The following is a 12223-nucleotide window of genomic DNA, read 5'->3' on the forward strand; positions in this document are numbered from 1 at the left end:
TGGTGGTATTTGACGTAGTACGTATTCTTCAACCACAAAGTTTCTAGGAATTACCCGTTTGTTGTATTCACGAGCCATCCTTCGTTGGTAGTTCACCATTCTTTGTAAAGATACTTCCCTCCTTTTTTCAAGGTCATCAAACTTTTCCAGCATAAGATCTGTTGTCAGATTCTTTTCCCATGCCTCTGTCTTTGTCGTTGGCAGTATTATCTCTGTTGGGATGACTGCTTCGGCTCCGTAGGTTAGCAAGAAAGGAGTTTCTCCCGTGGCTTCCCTTCTGGTAGTGTGGTAGGCCCATAGGACATTGTGCAGCTTCTCGCACCATCTTTTCTTGTATGCCCCCAACTTCTTTTTTAAGTTCATTGCTATCGTCTTATTAGTGGCCTCCGCTTGTCCATTGCTCTTAGGATATATTGGAGTAGACTTGTTTTTCTGAATGTTGAAGGCGTTAAAGAGCATGTCTATGTTCTTTCCTTCCAACTGTTTGCCATTATCAGAGACTATGGTGGCTGGTATCCCGAACCTGCAGATGATTTTCCCGAACAAAAATTTAAAGACATCTGTGTCCCTAATTCTTGCCAAAGCCCTTGCTTCCACCCATTTGGTGAAATATAGTATCTTATTTTTGATGTCCCCTCTATCAAGGATCCAACAATGTCAACTCCCTATTTGGCGAATGGCCATGGGCTGATGACCGAGTTAAGATCCGTTGCTGGTGCTTTAATCTTCCTGGCATAGTGTTGGCATCTTTCGCAACGCCTTGCTACGTTCTTTGCATCTTCGTCCATGCTTAGCCAATAGTATCCTTGCATTTTGGCTTTGATTGCCAAAGACCTTCTTCCGCTATGATTGCCAGCTTCTCCGCTGTGTATATCATGCAGTATTATTCTACCTTCGGTTTGTGAGAGGCACTGCATCAAAGGTCCAAGAAATGACCTTCTATACAGTATTCCGTCTCGTAAGCTGTACATTGCTGCCTTTGACTCGAGTTTCGAGCTTATTTGACATCTGCGGGTAAGGTACCTTTGTCAAGGTATTGGTTAATTGGAGTTCTCCAATCGTCCTCATCTTCGTCCTCATTGCTTCCGTCTGACATGGGTTGATCTTTGTTAGACTCGTCGGCTTCGTTATCTAGTTCTTCCATTCCTTCATCTTCTTTTTCTTTTTCTGCTTCCCTCATGGCCCTGGTCTGGACGGCTAAGGTTTCCTCGGTGGCGGAGGTTAGTCCTTCTATCGAAGGTTCATAAATTCTCCCAATTTGGACCGAGGTAGTGTTTCTGTCCCTCAGCATTGATGATATAAATGCTAAGGCATCTGCGTGTCTGTTGTCTTTTAGGAAGACATGTCTGAATGTGACCTTGTTGATATTTGATGCATGATCCTGTGCTAGCTTTAGGTACGAGGATAGTATTGGATCTAGAGTTTGGTATTTAAGCTCTATTTGTCTAATGACCAATTGCGAGTCACTAGTCAAACGAACATCTGATAAGCCCAGATCTTGTGCTAGGCATAGGCTGTGTATGACTGCCTCATATTCCGTGATGTTGTTAGTGTATTGTTCGAATTCTAACCTGAATGCATAGATGAGTCGGTCTCTGGTAGGGGTTTTTATTACGATCCCTATACCTGGACCTTATCCTTTGGAGGAGCCATCTACGAATATCTCCCACCTTCATGAGTTTTGTGGTTCCAAGAGGTCTTCTGGTTCCGGCTTTTCTTCCTCCATTCCTGGGATGTCGTCTATCTCTGCTTCGTCATTCACAGGTAGGTCCTCCAAGAAGTATGCTAAGATTTGTGATTTCTCCGCTTTCCTGGTTTCGAAGATTATGTGAAACTGTTTGATCATGGCATTCCATTTTTCCACTCTTCCAATCTTCTCCGTGCTTTCGAGGATTTGACTTATTTGAGTCTTTGTGAAAACTCGGATGGTGTGTGCATAGAAATATATCCTTAGATTTTGTGTTGCCACTACTAAGGCATATATGAGTTGTTCCACCTTGGTGTAGTTACGCTCCGTTGAACTGGGTCTCTTGCTAATGTAGTATACGGGTTTTTCTCTTTTCCCTTGGTCTCGTACCAATATTGCGGTCACAACGTAGCTTGTTGCTTCTAGGTATAGGGTGAGTATTTCACCTGGCTCCGGTTTTTGCATGATGGGTACTGATACTAAGTACTATTTGATCTTGTGAAAAGCTTGTTCGCACTCTTCGGTCCATGTAAACCTGTTTTCTTTCCTTATGGTGTCAAAAAATGCTTTGCATTTATCTGACGACCTTGATATGAATCTTCCCATGGAGGCTAAAATTCCATTTAGCTTTTGTACTCTTTTAGAGTTTGTGGAGATGGCATCTCCATTATTGCTCTGACCCTTTCAGGGTCTACTTCGACTCCTCGTTTGGTGACCAAGTAACCCAAGAATTTTCCTGAGGTAACTCCGAACGTGCATTTGTCCGGGTTCACTTTCATGTGGAAGTTCCTCATGGCTTCAAATATCTCCCTTAGGTCTGAGAGATGGTTTTTTGCTTCTTTGCTCTTGAAGAGCATGTCGTCCACGTAGACCTCCAGTATTTTTCCTATCCATGGCTTGAAGATTTTGTCTACTAATCGTTGGTATGTTGCCCCCACGTTCTTTAGTCCCAAAGGCATCCTTGTATAGCAATACATGCCTCATGGGGTAAAGAACGCAGTATGCTCCTGATCTTCTTCCGCAAGGGATATTTGGTTATAGCCTGAGTATCCATCCATGATAGATAGTCTTTGGTGGCCTTCAGTTGCATTGACCAGCTGGTCAATATTTGGCAGTAGGTAGCTATCCTTGGGGCACGCTTTGTTGAGATTGCTAAAGTCGATGCAAATGCGCACGCCTCCGTTCTTCTTAGGAACAATGACCATGTTGGATATCCACGTGGGATATTTGACTTCTCGTATGAATGCAGTTGCAAGTAACTTTTGCAACTCTTTTTTTACCCCTTCGTGGTAGATGTCCGCCACCTTACGTATGCGTTGCTTAAATGGTGGTATTTCCGGTCTGAGCCGAAGGTGGTGCGAGACCAAATTCGGACCAATTCCTGGATTGTCTTCCATTGACCATGCAAAGACGTCTACGTACTCTTTTAGTAACCTTTGTAGTTGCACCTCCTCTTCCTCTTCAAGTAAAGTTCCGATATTGAGCATCTTTGGTTCTGCCTCCGTCCCGATGTTGATTTTCTTTGTTGGTTCCACTGGTGAGCAGATTTATTGTTGAGGTCGTTGAGGAGTGCTTTTCTGTAATTGTCATTTGGTGGAGACATCTGCGCCTGGAGTGGCGGAGGTGCTTGTCTCCAGGTATGAGACGGCTTTGGGTACTAAGGAGGCTGCGTCCTTCACTTCCTTGATATTTGCCTTGCTCTTCGTTGAGTCTGATTTCCGCTAGATTGCATAACCTTGCGTCTTGCTGGTCTCCTTTGATTTCCATTTCACCCATAGGTGTAGGAAAGCGTAGGTATTTGTGATACGTCGAAGTTGTTCCTCGCAATCTATGGACCCATAGCCTGCCCATGATTACATTGTAGGGCGAAGGTGCTTCTACCACACAGAAGCGTGTATTGGTTACTAAGGGTCTTGCATGTACCTGCAAGATGATTTCTCCCTTTGGTCTAGAGACTGCTCCGTTAAAACCATATATTGTGCAAGTGGAAGAATCCATTTGCTCTGCTGTCAAACCCATGCGTAGGTAGGGTTCGTAAAATAGCACATTTAACGAACTGCCCCCATCCACGAGAACCTTCGTAACATTCCATACGTGTATTGGAAGAGTGATCACTAGTGGATCGTTGTGCATTTCAACCTCCTGGTTGACGTCCTTTGTTCAAAAGGTTAATGGCGTGGCTATCCATTCCTCCCAAGTGCTAGTGGGTGGTCCACTTAGCTTGAACACTTCATGGGATTCAATATTCTTTCTGTTTGGAGCTAACTCGAGTATGTCTTCGAGCATTTCTTCTTGGCTTCCATTGGAGAAGGTTGAAAAAGCGGGAGTCTAACAACACCACCCAATAGTTCGATTAGAAATCTGTATGGACTAACTCCGAAATACTTTGCTACAGAATCAACTAGACAGTTAGACTCAATCTAGATAAAAGTATCTCAAGGAGTTAATATCTCTCTCTTGATTTGATTTTTACTCAAGCTAAAAACAATAGCGAGTCTTTATCAAATACAAGGAATACTTGGACGGTACCAAAGACCAATGTCCAAGGATCAATCAATATCAATCAACAACCAAAGGTTGGATTTCAAATTGATGATCACGAACGCACAACCTGTATTATTTCAGTTATATAAAATATAATGCGGAAAAGAAATAACACAGACACCAGAAATTTTGTTAACGAGGAAACCGCAAATGCAGAAAAACCCCGGGACCTAGTCCAGATTGAGTACACACTGTATTAAGCCGCTACAGACACTAGCCTACTGCAAACTAACTTTGGACTGGACTATAGTTGAACCCCAATCAGTCTCCCACCGATCCAAGGTACAATTGTACTCCTACGCCTCTGATCCCAGCAGGATACTGCGCACTTGATTCCCTTAGCTGATCTCACTACAAGAAAACATGGCTTTGGTGACAATAATTTTTGCGGCGAAGAAGATTTCATTGCTAAAGCTTAGTTATTGTGATCAAAATAATTTTTTCACTGTTGTTAAGTTTTCTGCGATAGGACTCGGGTTTCGTCACTCATACTTTTTAGTGACCTCATTTAGAGACAAAATAATGTCTAGTCACTAATAACTTTTTGGTGATTAGATATTTTTGTCACCATTTAATTTTATTGTGATGATGCTAAAAAATTGACATAGAATATTTTTGGTGATAATCTATAGATTTCGTTGCAAAGAAAAGTTTATACTAACAAAATTAATATGTCACTAATTAATTTTATAGTGACGAAACTAAATATTTGACACTATGTTTATTTTTAGTGACCACCCGCTTGTTTGTTTGCAAATATTTATATAGTAATAACTTCTAATCGTCACAGGAAAGAATATCTGCAACGAATTAGATTTTGCCGCTTTAGTGATTTTCAGTGACACTATAACTTCCCCGCAATTCGTGATTTCAGTGATTACCGAAATACTGTCACAAAGGATTCTTTATGGTGGCGGAAGAATACATAGTTGCTAAACAATAAGTTTGTGGTAACAATATATTTTATCATGTAAAACATAACATTTAACAATAACTTATAAATTAGAGAAAATCAATTTACTTGTCAACGTGATTTTTCATAAAGATTTGTTTACGTCATCTAAGGGGAAAGAATGCTCTATAGACTTGGTCATTTAAGGGGAAAAGAATGCTCTATAGACTTGGTGCTGGAGTAGTACCACATTTACACTACTCAAAATTTGATTTTATAAGGTTACTTCTGCGACCTTACATTTTTGCTCGGTTCACTCATTATATAATTTATAAGTGATAGTTGCAATGCATTTCTTAAAATAACTGATTGTACCAAATATGATGTAGACTCATGATAATTAATCTTGAACTACACAACCCTGGAGTCAAAGAAAAACAAAAAAATTATGGTGACAAAAAACTATATATTTGCTTATTTGCTTAAGAATAGACTTTTGCTAAAATCCAATCCTTTGGAATCGACGCAATTGCATGATTTGCATTAAATTGATTGAGTTTACTATAGAGTTCATAATATGTGTCCTTTGTTGATTAACAGGCGTGAGGATGATAAATTGGCTCCCTGACAAAGCGACAACAACCGCCACTGCAAAGGATTCTTCTCAGCAAGTCCATCAAAACCAGGAGCCACAAACACCTCCGTGGATTCTAAGGTGATAGCCTGATAGGTGCTGGTATTCAGAATATGCCTGGACTTCACACCCTCAGGGTGTCTCTTTCTCGCATTGACTACGCACCTGGTGCAATAAATTTGGTTAAACACAGAGTTGTTTAATCCCTTCCCACCAGGTTATTGATGAGCTTGACATTTTCTGGCATGTAGGGTGTAAGAAAAGAAAAAGAAACAAAGTGCCTAACACAGTTACTATCCAAAGAATCTATCCACTATATAAGGGGAAAAGATGACCTCATTAAAACATCTTACTACTATACTCTAAGATAACATTTCCTCTAACTATTACGATCATACATTTCAGCAAATCATTCCTATTGTTATTATTATTACTGATGAGTAGGTAAAACAGAACAACAACTAGCCTTACCAGAAACAGATCAAAGCCATTAAATCCATGTCGTTCTCCCAAACTAAGCCTTGGCCATCTCTGTACATTAGAAAGAGAATACTCAGCATCGACTTAGTTACAGTAAACTCAACATAGATCGACACAAAAGAACATAAACAACACTTCCGCAACAGATAAACATACATAACAGTTGATCAGAAATGATACTTCGACATGCATCAAGAACATTCATATCATTGTTCAACTCAAACTAGTATCACAAATCAGCCAAATGAGCTCTGGAATCATTCCAAATCCAATGTATCAAGAACAATCTAAGTAAGTTTTAAACCATCATCCCAATTCATGCAATAGAAAATCAAATACAGGTTAAACCATCATCCCATGTACCAATATTACTCAAATTAGCTTAGAGTACAGTTTGGCACAATAAAAAATCAACCCAAACCACAAGTATATACCTAACTGTTCAGTATAAATTTTTAAATCATCATCCCAACTATCAATTTACAAAAGCACCGGTCGTCATAACATAAGAAACACAAGCACACAGACTGGTTATTTGTTTACAGATCTCAGAGCTGACGTATGTGAAATGCTAACCAGCCAGACTGGTTTTGTAAACAGATCTCAGAGGTGAAGTATGTGAAATGCTAACCACACGTACTACACTGAAGCAACTCGACGTTATTCTGAACACAGATAATCGTTAAGTTCTTATTGATACTTCCATATGATCTGATACAACATATCAGTTTTTGTGCCTAAAAGAAAGAGAATAAAACCCAAATATCAAAATACATGAAAGAACAAAAAAGGCAGTGTCACCAACTACTCACAGCATTGAAATACTGGCACCATAATGCATCTAAAACAACTCTAATCCGGAATATACTGGCAATTCAACCTTCTTTATTCTTTCATTATGTTTTCCCAGTCTATTGCATTCAAATTGAATTCAATATTATGCGCATTCTTTTTAAAGAGTGCTAATTTGACATTCTTGTTTAGTTAAGTAAACAGCCAACAACAAATTTCGATGCAGCATCCTGAGAGAATGTCGCATAAAATTAGATCAAATGACGAAATTAAGATGTTCAGTGAGCACTCGTTAGAGAGTGCACAAAATCAAACTCAAAGTAGCCAATGACTGGGCCAAGGTAATACAGAGGTATGCCCAACCGCGGGAGTGAGCAATTCGGTATATACAGATCCAATCGACGCACCAATGCAATAGCTCTAGATTCTCAAATCCTTCAATCAAATCAAATCAATGGGTTTGAACATATTAACAAATTAATTTAAATCAAAGAACTATACTTCAATTCAGTTTATAAAGTTTTTTCTTTCCTCAAAGAGCGAAGTAATGAGAGTAGAACTCACCATCAGTGCAGGAAGAAGGTGGATTTCTTTCGAGGTCCTTTAATTCCCTCCAAATTCATTTCATGCCGCGCGCAATCATGCCATAGTGCTACCACTAATAAGTGATTTCCACGGAAGAGGCGAAGTTCTGCTCATGGGTTTTTAGAAAAGATGAAAATATAACGAGTCAACGATTCAATTAGGGTTTTCAGAGGAAAAATAATTTCGGTGAAGAACAGTTTCCATTTTTTCTTTGGCCTTTTCTTTTTTCCATCGAAAGCCCTAGAAACTAACATGGTGTGGCAAAATGTAAAATATTAAGTTACTCCATAGTTATTAAACCGTTCAATTATCCAAGAGACCCACATAGAGCCTTGGCATGCCGAACTAATTTGGACGCATCAAAATTTGATCGTAGTAAATTTTTACCTGGCCAAAACATTTTTCCTTTTTGGACGTAATTATCTTTAAGCATTTCTTCTTTTTTTTTCTTAGGAATCACGGTGGCCTAAACAAGTTTTTGCTCATTTTGGGGACTACATCGCTCGTAATTTAAAATTGATCACATTAAAAATTAAAAATCGTGATTAAGATAGCCTATTTCATTGAAATTAATTGACTATATTTTATTGTCTACGGTAAAAATAAGATTACATTTATAATCTTATAATTTCGTTATAATTTTCTCCAATCTCACTCTAATTTTTCGAATTTATTCTGATTGTGAAGTTGTGTTGTCATCGCCCTACCACCATGAAAGCGATCTTTTAATATATACAAGTTGAATTCGCTAAAGAACGACAAACCTTAACTACACACATATGCTTAGTTTGTTTATGTATCATACCACTTATGGTTGATATAAGCAGATATCATCGATGCATTGTATCGTTTTTTATATTTTTGAGGCCACTATGATATTGGTACTTGATATGGTACGTGAATCATGTCTGGAAATCGTTAAATTTGTTGTTTTTTATTAAAACACTCATTTCAAAAAATTGGTTGGCAATCGCTAAATTGAAATCACTGACAAGAGTGATCCCGCTTTAATTCAACATTAATGAAAGAATATATTAAAGCATATATTTACAATTTGATGCAATGGCCTCAATTCTGAAAATACCTTGCATAGGTACAAAACACTATTATCTATAATCAATTTTTTTCTGTGACTTGAAAATTACATCAAATTCAAAATTAAATACAAGAATAAATATAGTATTGTGCCAAAAATTTATCTTGTAACCCAAAAATATACATCCCAACTCCAATTTTTCCAATGTGACAAACACTTAGTAATTAACTAGGTTTGAAATATCATTTTTATCTTCTCATGTCTTTCAATAATTCTACAATCTCATTATAATCGATCTTTTTCATAGGTCTCTCTGATTTATCAAAATTTCTCCTTGTTGAGAAGTTGGGTTCTTCATTGGCTTCCAACCATAAAACTGGTCATACAATATACAAATAGAACAAAAAGATAATATATGCATAAAATTTCCTCAGATTTCACTTTAGTTTTTCCAAAGTTCTTTTGATTGAGAAATTGAGTACTTCATCTGCCTCTCATCGTGAAAGTGTTCATTATGCATATGTATGCACAGAAAGTATATTCCTATTTATTTGTAATACTTTGTGACTCGATTGTTTTCATCAATATGATTACCTTGAAAGACTTGAATTCAATTTCACCTTAAGTCGTCCAGAGAATAAAAAAGATGTGACGAATTTGTGATTAAGGCATGCATATGTATACAAAATACTATTATTATCTATAAATAATTTTTCTCGGTGACTCGAAATTTTCATCAAGTTCTAATTAAATTCAAGAATAAATGTATTATTATACAAAAATTTTATCTTGTAAGTCAAGAATCTAAATCCCAGTACATCCCAAGTCCAATGTTTCTAGTGAAGCAAAAACTTGTCAACTCTTTTTGAAATATCCTCGATATCTTCTCTTCTCTTTCCATAAATTTACAACATCATTATAATGTTTTCCAAGCTCTCTTTAATTTTTTTTCCAAATTCTTCCTATTAAGAAGTTGAGTTCTTGGCTTCCAACTGTAAAAGTGATCATCAAGTATATAAATTGTATATGTATATATAAACACCATTATATGGTAAAAAAAAATGAATTAGAAGAATGCTTAATGTGTAAAAAAGTTACCTTGTGACACAAAATTTTACATCTCAATTTTCTTGTGTGACAAAAACTTGTTTGCTCGGCTTGAAATTTGCTCCGTATCTTTTTATTTTTTTGTATAATATCCTACATTCTCACTAGGATTTCCTCAAATTTCACTCTAATTTGTCCAAAATTATTTTGATTGAGAAGTTGAGTACTTCATCAGCCTCCCATCGTTTAACTGGTCATTGTGCATATATATATACGAAGTATATTGTTATTTGTAATCAAAATTTATTTTGTGACTCGATTTTTTCATCAAATTCAAATTTAAATACAAGCATAAATGTACTACTACGTTAAAAATTTATCTTGTGAACCAAGAACTTAAATACCAACTTAAAATTTCCAATGTAACTAAAATTTGTTATCCCGACATTAAATTTGTGTGGTATCTTTTCATTTGTTTCAATAATCTTACAACCTTACATTAAGTAACTGAGTTGTAAGGCTACAGAGGTTCATTTCTGCTTATCCTCTATACTTTACAAACAAAAAGGAATTAATGAAGGTAAAGACTGGATCTCAAGATTTCTTGAACAAATTTTCTTTTGTGATTTCGCCACTTAATTCAAATGTCAACCACAAATGCAATATAATCTACTTGTGATTTAAAATTTGCATTCCAACTCGAGATTTACCAGTGCGCACTTGAAATTTGTTAGCACATCCTAAAATATACCGGGTAACCTTAAAATCCTTGTACAAACTCATTTGCTCAGTATTAAAATGCATTCTCCTTAAGAGCTAGCGATCTTCGAGGTTACTTCGAGGATAAACTTAAATACATCTTCGACGGAGACGCTCCGAAGGCGCGCTGGCGGGTCCCAGTTACAACGCCGGGCGGTCTTCTTGATCTCCCCGCTGAGGTCAAGAAGAATTTTTGGAAACTACAAAGCCAGTCTTTACTACCAAAAACAAAATTATTTGCTTAAAAAAGGAACAAACATTGATATTTGGTTTTTGATTAATGCATGTCAAGTTCCTTTTGGATGAACATTCTGTTGTATCTTAATTTAGTGCATCCTGAAGTATATGATAAAACTTTTCTAGAATATAGTTTCAGCTACGCATTGCTACCTCTTTTCTATCGAAAATCTCAGAGAAATTTTCTTCTTGTTCCCTAAAATAAAGAAGTCGAATTTTTTCTTTTTTGTTATTGATTACCTAAAATATAGAGATTGTGTAGAAGGGATATTTGACTAGAAATCAGGATTTGATTGGATGAAGTTTTTCTCAGATTTTCTAGATACTTTTTTTTGAGGGATGAATGGTTGAATCGTGGGTAGATGGGAAGATCATATGGTTGGCAGTGAATCTTAAATTCGTTCCATATATACAGGTAAATCTTCCCTGTTAAGAATTATTTTGGATGAGAATTTTCTATTTTTGAGGAGAAGAATATTCACCCATTTGGAAAGAAGATATGGATAAACAGAAAAACCCTGATTTTATCTCAAAATCAGAGAAAATCAGAGAAAAAAAAGCTAAAGAACCATTTCGATTTTGGTTAATCTTCAATTTTTTGGCGCCATGTAAATCAAAAGGGAAAAAAGTTGGGCGGGATATATTTTTCTCTCCTATAAATACAGCCCCATAGTTATCAAGTTTTGCTCACAAGATACTGATTGAAGGTATTTTCTCTCTAGATCACACATTACTCTTCAATTTCATATGTTAAATCATATATGCAAACCCTAATTTTGTAATTGTTTGATCTCCTAATTTCAGGCTGATTCTACCCCTTGGTTATCCTAACTTCAAGGATTTTCAGAACTCTAACTTAATGTTTGTTCTGCCCCTTTATGTTCCTTTCATGTTTTTGCATGTGGTTTCTTAGTTGTTCTTTTAATCATGGTGTTGTTTCATTGCCCAGGTGGAAAATGGCTAACAAAAATGAACAACCAACTCCAGCAACTTCATCTTCTGAGGGTACCTATCACATTTTCCTTTTCTTTTCTTTTTGGTATTTTACTTATGTAGCATTTCTATTGCATCAATTGAGAATAATATTGTTTGTCTAGATTGAGAGAAAGTGGGTTGCGCACACGGTGTTTGAAATTTTTTCTTAATATGAATATGCTAATTGAAGTCACCATGAATGGTTGTAATGGATATTTGGGTTCTTCTCTAATTTTACATGATATGTATGAATTGGGGGTTTTGATTTATGTATAGAATTTTCAAAATCTGTAATCTGCTTTCAAAAGTTTTAATTCACAATCATTGTCCTGTGGATGTCCAATTTATGTAGTTTCTGAAATATAGTCTATGGATTGCACTTAACTATAGATGGGTCTTTGTTGTATTTCCTTTTAAATGACACTTCCATGGTTATTTATCCATTTCGTGCAAAGCTTGTTGATGCTTGTCCTTTGTTGTTTCATTTTGTAGGTATGACTCTTTACTGTGTGTTGGTTTGCGCCCATGGTTGGTTATGCGAAGGTGAAAATTAAT

The 12223-nt window shown here is 36.6% G+C and overlaps 1 long non-coding RNA gene across 1 annotated transcript; it reads right to left on the reverse strand.

The window, feature by feature from the left end:
• Positions 1 to 5495: 5495 nt before the first annotated feature.
• On the reverse strand, positions 5496 to 7819 carry LOC113337903. The gene is made up of 3 exons (XR_003354498.1): positions 7594 to 7819; positions 6229 to 6288; positions 5496 to 5922 (listed from the first exon to the last, which is right to left on the reverse strand). It is a non-coding gene; the product is annotated as an uncharacterized LOC113337903 (long non-coding RNA).
• Between the last annotated feature and the right edge of the window lie 4404 nt (positions 7820 to 12223).

Source organism: Papaver somniferum, unplaced genomic scaffold, assembly GCF_003573695.1.
Source record: "Papaver somniferum cultivar HN1 unplaced genomic scaffold, ASM357369v1 unplaced-scaffold_18, whole genome shotgun sequence".
NCBI classification, from domain to species: domain Eukaryota; kingdom Viridiplantae; phylum Streptophyta; class Magnoliopsida; order Ranunculales; family Papaveraceae; genus Papaver; species Papaver somniferum.